The following is a 7,650-nucleotide window of genomic DNA, read 5'->3' on the forward strand; positions in this document are numbered from 1 at the left end:
GCAGGTGGGATGGTGACCGGCCTGGGTGCTGGGTGAGTTGAGAAACACCTCTTGATTTTTCCGTGGCCTCTGTATCTCCTAGGGACTGGAAGAACGTGGCAGCCTGCCTTTGTTGGCTTGTACCATTCCTTCAAGGCGTAGGGTGTGTCAATCTAAGGGCCAGGAGGTGGCTCGGGAGATGGGGCTGAACAGCCCAGCCCAGCTGGAGTCCTCTCTGGGCTCCACTCCCGCGGGAGAGAGAAGGAGGTGCATTCACGCTTTAGGAAGATGACCCCTCCTCCCAAAATGAGGCCGTGGCAAACCCAAGTCACCAGTAACCACCTCCTAATGAGTAATGCACACCCTTAGCAGTGTACCTCGTGCATCGTAAGCATGCAAGAAGTGGCAGCTACTGTTCAAAATTATATATCCAATACTTGATAAGGTCCCCGCAACAAACTTGTGAAACAGACGCAGCATTTTAGTACCAGCTTCAAGACAAAGGTGGGGAAACAAGGTTCTGGGTGTTGCAGCGACTTATCGAAGCTCCCTTCAGAACTAATGCTATACCCTTTGTCTTTATCAGATAGAACATTATCAGTGCAGTAAGAAATGCTGCTACAACTGTGCCAGGCACCAGGCTAAGGGCCTTAGAAATCATACCTAAATATAGTCCTCACAACAGCCGTGAGCAGCAGATGTGACTGGCATTCTACAGGGGAGGGAACAGAGGCTCGGGATATTAGCGAGCCTTGCCCAGAGCAGCCCGACTGGGAAAGGGCAGCGCCTGTGCTTAATTATAAATCTCATGGCTCCCGGTCTCAGCTCTACATTCCTGGGTGGTATTCATGGCGTTAATACATAAAGACATTAACAGGCCTTCATTCCACAAGAGGGGGGCCATGTCTCTTACAGGCTGGCAAAAAGGAGTGCAAAGCTTTGCTTTGGGCAACAGAAGGTTATCAAATAAAATCTCTCAGGGAGGTTGGTGTCCTTTCCCACTTTTGGGAAAACACAGTGGATCTGTGGAGAATATTTTATGCAAACGGACCTGGCCGCAGCAGCAGAAATGTGTGCGGGACTCACTGTTAGCCAGCTGTGCTCAGAGCAGCGCCCAGGGTGCTAACCAACCCAAGTCCCTCAGGCAGACAGGCTGGTGCGTCCCCCAGAGAGTAACAAAGCCACCCACTGGGGACAAACTCCCTTCCTGGCAAACGTCAGAAAGCAGAGGGCACTCCCCAGGACATTCCCTTGGGCCCTTTCATTCCCTGTTGCCAAATTAGAAGTGCTCCCAAAGCCCAGGCACTTAAAAGAATAATTATGAAAGAGAGACCCCTTAAGAAGAAATGAGTTGGCTCTCCCGCAAAAAGATGTTCTAGAACTTTGACCCAAATGCTTCAAACTCAATCCTATATGTAAATTTGCCCTTGGGTCACTTAAGAGTTTTTTTCAAAGAGTTTTAATAGAGCCATTTTAGGTTCACAGCACAATTGAGCCAAAGGTACACAGAGTTCCCATACACCGCCACTAGCCCCCCCTACCTGGCACAGCTTCCCCCAGGATCAGCATCCCACACCACAGCAGTACCTTTGTCACCATCACCTCTGACACATCATTATCACCATGGACTGAATGTTGGTGTCCCCCACCCCCTTCATATGTTGAAGCCTAATGCCCAATGTGGTGGCTTTAGTAGGTGGAGTCTTTGGGAGGTGACAGGTCATGAGGGCAGAGCCTCCACAGTGCGAATCTTGCCCTTACAGAGGGGACTCCAGAGAGCTCCCTCACCCTGCCCCTTCCACCATGGGAGGACATTAAAAAGGAGACAGGCATCCATGAACCAGGACACGGGTTCTCACCGGAGACAAAATCTGCTACCACCCTTGACCTTGGACTTGCCAGCCTCCAGAGCTGTGAGAAAGAAATGCTTGTTTAAGTTGCCCGATATACAGTATTTTGTCATAGCAGCCTGACCTGACTAAGGACACCAAAGTGGACACCCCACGTCCAGAGTTTACAGTAGGGGGCGCTCTTGGTGGTGGACATTCTATGGGTTTGGACAGAATGGTCTCACTGCCCTAAACGTCCTCTGCTTCGCCTATTCACCACCCCCCCTTAGTCCCTGGAAACCACTGATATTTTACTATCTCCATATTTCTGTCTTTTCCAGGATGTCATAGAGTTGGAGTTGCACAGGATGGAGCCTTTCAGATCGCCTTATTTCACTTAGTGATATGCCTCTTCCATATCTTTTCAGGGCTTGGTAGCTCTTTTCTTTTTAGTGCTGAATAACAGTCCATTGTCTGGATGGACCACAGTTTATCCATCACCTATGGAAGGACACCTTGGTGGCCCCCAGCATCTGGCGATGACGAACAAGCTGCTGGGACACCATGTTTAGGTTCACTTGAGGGTTTCACAGCTTGTCACAACATTGCCTTGTGAGTTCTCACAACCCCTTTGAGCCCAGCCAGAGGGAACACATCGTGAAAAAGGCAAGAGCATGAAGAGCTTGGCCATGGATCTCCAAGCCGTGTGACATTGGGTAATTAACCCCAACTCTCTGGGCTTCTGTTCCCTTTTCTGTACAAAGTGGGGAAGTGATTCGTCCATTAGCATCGGTGAGAGGACAGGGCGGGCTGGTCCACGGGGAGTCTGAGCACACCCAGCCCGCAGCAAGCATGCTGTCATCGTCCCATCGCCATCCTGTTAGACAGACGAGAAGGTGTTGAGAGATGAGGTCCAGTGATTCACCCGAGGTGCTGGGGTGCTGACAGCCAGGCCTCGCCCCGCGTGTGCTTCTGAAACGCCAACGCTTCCAGCCCTTAAACTGCAGGTACAGACTTAACATAGTAAATGCCACCTTCTGCTCTCTGCTCCCCGACTCCCCCTGCATCATATATACACACACACACAGACAACACACACACACAACTCCTAGAGTGCTAAAAAGAAAAACACACACACAAATAATTTTTACAACAACCAAGACTGGTTCCTGAGGAGCTAGAAGGTTCCCTCCTCCCTTCAGGCTTTCCTCTGTCATCTGGCTTTGCTCTTGAGTTATGTGCCTTCACCCATCCTGGGATCAGGTGAGGCCCTCCGTCAGCACCTGGCACGTCATTGGAGATTCTACTCTAGCAAGAGGAGGATGCCCCGAGTGTCACCGTGTCGGCTCCCTCTTCCTGCTGACACCACCCAGGCCAAGGGTGTGTCACCATGCTTGGGGCAGCAACCGTCTCCTGTCTGCTGAGCAGGGAGCCCGATGCGGGGCCCGATCCCAGGACCCCGAGATCATGACCTGAGCCGAAGGCAGACGCTTAACCGACTGAGCCACCCAGGCGCCCCATCCTGTCTCCCAGTTCTGTCCGCTCCCAGGCACCGCCTCCTCCCACCCTCCTCCTCTGCTTGCCCTCTGCCCACCTGCATTCCCCCTGCATATCTTCCCGCTGTGACCTCCCGGCTCCCCATGGCCTCCCACCTCGTAGAGCACACACTTCCCGCCTTTCGGGGCCACCAACTCGCACACTCAGCCCCCTCTCTCAGCCAAACCTTGTCTCTATCAGTTCGACTTTGCCCTTCTCTCTCCTGCTTTTGTTGGTGTTTTTCCCATCCCAGAAAGGCCCTCCCGCACCCCAAATTGGCCTGGTGGCGAGCAGCAGGGAAGGGTGGGGGGCCAAGAAACTACTCTAACAAAGCGGGGATGGACTTGAAGAGGCATTACTTGGAGGCACAAAGAGGACCTGCGCTGGGTCCAAACACACCTCCTCCGGGAGCTGGAGGGAGGCGGAGGGAGGGCGGAGTAGTGCCGCACAGAGCTCTGGCATCCTCGGGTGAACCCAAATGCTAATTTAAAATATACACAGTGTACTGCAGTTATGCAACAGGGACAACCGGGCGCCATTTGGGTCACGTTTTAAAACATCCCCTTGCACACGGGAACCAGCCGGTTTCTTCTAAGGAAACGTATGGCCATCTTTAAACACAGAGCAGGCAGGCAGAGGATCAGTCATCCTCGCCAAGGAGAAATAGCAGCAAAGCCTGTTGTATTGAGATATGTTGGGTAGCGAGATATGTAGAAGCAGTGGGAGGGGTTCACGGTCTCTGTGAGTGTGGGGGGAGGGTGTCGAGAAGATGCTCCTTTGGTTTTAAAGTCTTCTGTGCTCTTGGGATTTTTAACCATGTAGTGTATGGCGCTCATTCTTTTAAAAAAAATCAGTATAACTTCTTTCATATTTTGAGCCACGAGCAATCCATTGACACCTCTCCCATCTGTCACAGAGCCAAGTAAAGACCTTCTCCTGTTATGCTCCCTTGAACTGTGAACTTTAAAGATATCTAGTTATTTGGAGCCGCATCTAATACTTAATAGATGTGGAATTGTTTAATAAGCTAATAAAGAAAAAGGTCTGTATGTGTTTTGCCAGAATAAAAGTTTCAGCCTGTGAGCCCTTCCAGGACAGCCCTGGAGCATTTGACAATGCTTCCCCATTCCCTGGGCAGCCTCTGCCTAAAATAAGTACCAGTAAATGTCTGAACTGAATCCTGGGTTTCAACCACTGAGTCAGGGATGAGGCCTGTGGTTATGGAGGGACAGGGTGTTTCTGAAGCCCCAGGTGACATCCATTCTTTGAGTTTGGAGCATGGAGTCTGTGCCAAGCAGAGCAGTGGGGTGTGGTGTGCAGTGGCTAAACAAGGCAGACCAGGTCCTGCCTGCTTTCCTGCTACTTCTATCCTGGGGGGCGAGGCAGACCACAGACTAACAGGATCATCTCAGAGAGAGTGATAATGAATCAGGATGGGGGTGGGGTGAAGGACAGGAGGAAGCAGATGGGAGGCGAGGTCTCGGAGGCGGTGGCAAGGCGGCAAGGAATTGAGGACCAGGGACCTAGGCAAAAGGAACAGCGCATGCAAAGGCCCTGTGGAGGGTCCAGGCTGGTCTAGCGTTAGAAGCCCCCAGTGTGCGCACTCATGTGCAAAGGCTGGGGTCCAGCAGGGGAACGGTCTTTGCTTTCATGGGATTCCGAAAGGGTGAAGAGCATCCAGTGCCCACCATGGTCCGACTCCTTTGGGGGAGCTGCTCTGCACTCCTAACTCCCTTCAGCCCTTTGGAGGTCCCCCTGGGGCCTCCCTAGATTACTGCCACTGTGAGACCCTGCCGTCACTTAGAGGCACTGCTCAAACCTGCCCCTGGACTGTGATTCCAAGTCTGGCTTATTCCCTGGGGCTCAGAACACCCATCCCACACCTCCTCCCCTCTTTCTCTCCCTGCCCTTGTCCACACAATCAGAGCCCTGTCTGCACCTCCCAGGGAATAGTCTGCTTTTCACTGGCTCCGATAATGAGTCTATTTACCCCACAGGGTTAATTACAGGGTTTCCAGTTGGTGATATAGAAAGCTAAAATTTCACAGACATTGAGTCATGTGTGTTCAGAAGTCATGCCTGTGTGCATACACTATTCACTGTGTATATATAGTTATAAAATTATATATCTATATGTTTCCATTTAGACTATTTTTATATGTATATAGAAGTTTCTATTTTAACTTTTTAAGTCTCCTCTAATTTCCAAGGTCCTGACCCTAATTCCAAAGTGATGGGTTAAGAGACCCAGTTCGGTCACGTGACAGCTGCAAGACGTGGGTCAGTTATTTAAGGCCTCCAGACGGGGCTTAAACCCCACCTGTATAGTGGTGATATTAACAGTACCTACCCCAAAAGAGGATGAAAGGAGCTGTCAGGGGCAGATCATCTAGCACAGCACTTGGCACGTAGTACGCACACATTACACTTTCTCTTATACATCAGGGAGAAAAGTCTTGGAAAAGTCATACATTCATTCAACATTCTTGGGCACCTATTATGTGCCAAGGTATCACGCAAGCACTGGGACTGCAGAGAGAAATAAGGCAGTCATTACGTGCTTAGAAAGGAAGAAGTGGGTGAGTGAGTGGTTGCTGCTAACAGATGTTGGCTCACCCATCTGCCTGGGCACAGGGCGGACAGAACGACCTGCTCCCTGGGCGTGTTGGGGCCATGTGACTGGCTCTGGCCAATGAGTGTTGAATGAGAGTGAAACATGGCACTAGAAGGCGGGACCACTTACTTCCCAGGGCAGGATCTCCTTCTCTTGTCCCTGCCAACATGGCAGGAGAGATAGCCCTTGAAAACTCAGGCTCCTGAGTGACTTGGAGGAGCAGAACCCCTGCCGAGCTGGGACTGGCTCAGCAGGAAGTCATGGAGACTTGTGGTGTCTCTCACTTTGGGGTACACCAGCCTCAATGGCCCGATACACTGAGTAGACAAATCACTTCCACAGCCATCTGGCTGAGGGCAACTCATGTAACCAACTCTCTTTAAGAAGAAACGTATACCTATCTTTAACATTCTGTTTGGAAAACATCTACACCACTCTACCGGATTTCTTGTGTCTTTGTATTAATTATGGCAATATTTGAGTTACAAGACAGAAAAGCTCCTTAGAGAATCAGCTTTTTTTTTTTTTTTTTTTACTTTAACAACCACAAGTTAATATGATAAAGCGCCTAGCTGTTGATGATTATTTTTCAGGAACGTCCAGAACACAAGCAGAAGGGATGCCAGGGCCAAGTTGGCCCTCGCATTAGGTCTTGCAACTCCTTCCATGGAAGGATGTTTGCTTTGTGTCACATCCCTTTTTAAATTTTTCAGAGTAACAGAGGTGTTTTTCTCCCATCTTTTTTTTAATTTTGAAAAATTTCAAGGGGCGCCTGGGTGGGTCAGCCAGTTAAGTGTCTGCCTTCGGCTCAGGTCCTGATCCCGGGGTCCTGGGATCGAGCCCTGCATCGGGCTCCCTGCTCAGTGGGGAACCTGCTTCTCCCTCTGCCTGCTGCTCCCCCTGCTTATGCTCTCTCTCTCTCTTTTGGACAAATAAATAAATAACATCTTTAAAATAAATAAAGTCTTTAAAAAAAATTCAAGCTTACAGGAAAGTTGCAAGAACGGTGCACAGCGAATGTCCACACACCTCAGGCTCAGCGATTTGTTCTCATTTGACATTTCAGACATGTCACTCCTTCTCCCTTTTCCCCCACCCCCACCTGCAGTGGAATCTTTTTAGAAGTTGCAGGGCTAATACCAGCCCTAAACATGGTGACGTGTACCTTCCTGAAACAAGGACGTGTTCTTGCTTGACCACATAGAGTGATTACACTCAGGAATTTTAACCCCGATACAAGATTATTATCTAATATGCACTCCAGATTCAAATGTTCCCAGGTACTCTCAAAACTGTCCTTTATTCGCCTTTTAAATTTCCCCCACTCAGGATCAAGTATTGCATTTAGTTATTATGTTCCTTTCGTCTTTCGAGCAAGGACAGTCCTCTCCCCCTGTTATTAGGTCATTTCTGGCATTGCCATCTGTGAACAGTGCCGAATCAGCTTTAACTCCTGGGGAAGGCCATGCTTGGTACGGGGGGCTCAGACAGTTCTCATCAGGGACACGCTTGTTGTCCTGGATAAAGATCATTGCTAGGAGCCAGGTTGCGATGGATTTTTGCACAGCAGCATTGATTCTGTTCATCCCAAGGGTTCATCGATACCCAGTAGATTTTGGAAGCCTGGGACTGCTCTTCTCCCCGGTCCCTTTCCCTAAAACCCAAGGCATCTTCTGAGCCCAGAAGGAGATG

The sequence above is a fragment of the Callorhinus ursinus genome, unplaced genomic scaffold (assembly GCF_003265705.2).
Source record: "Callorhinus ursinus isolate GAN/ISIS: 27379988/994484 unplaced genomic scaffold, GSC_fseal_2.0 scaffold46, whole genome shotgun sequence".
Classification (NCBI taxonomy): domain Eukaryota; kingdom Metazoa; phylum Chordata; class Mammalia; order Carnivora; family Otariidae; genus Callorhinus; species Callorhinus ursinus.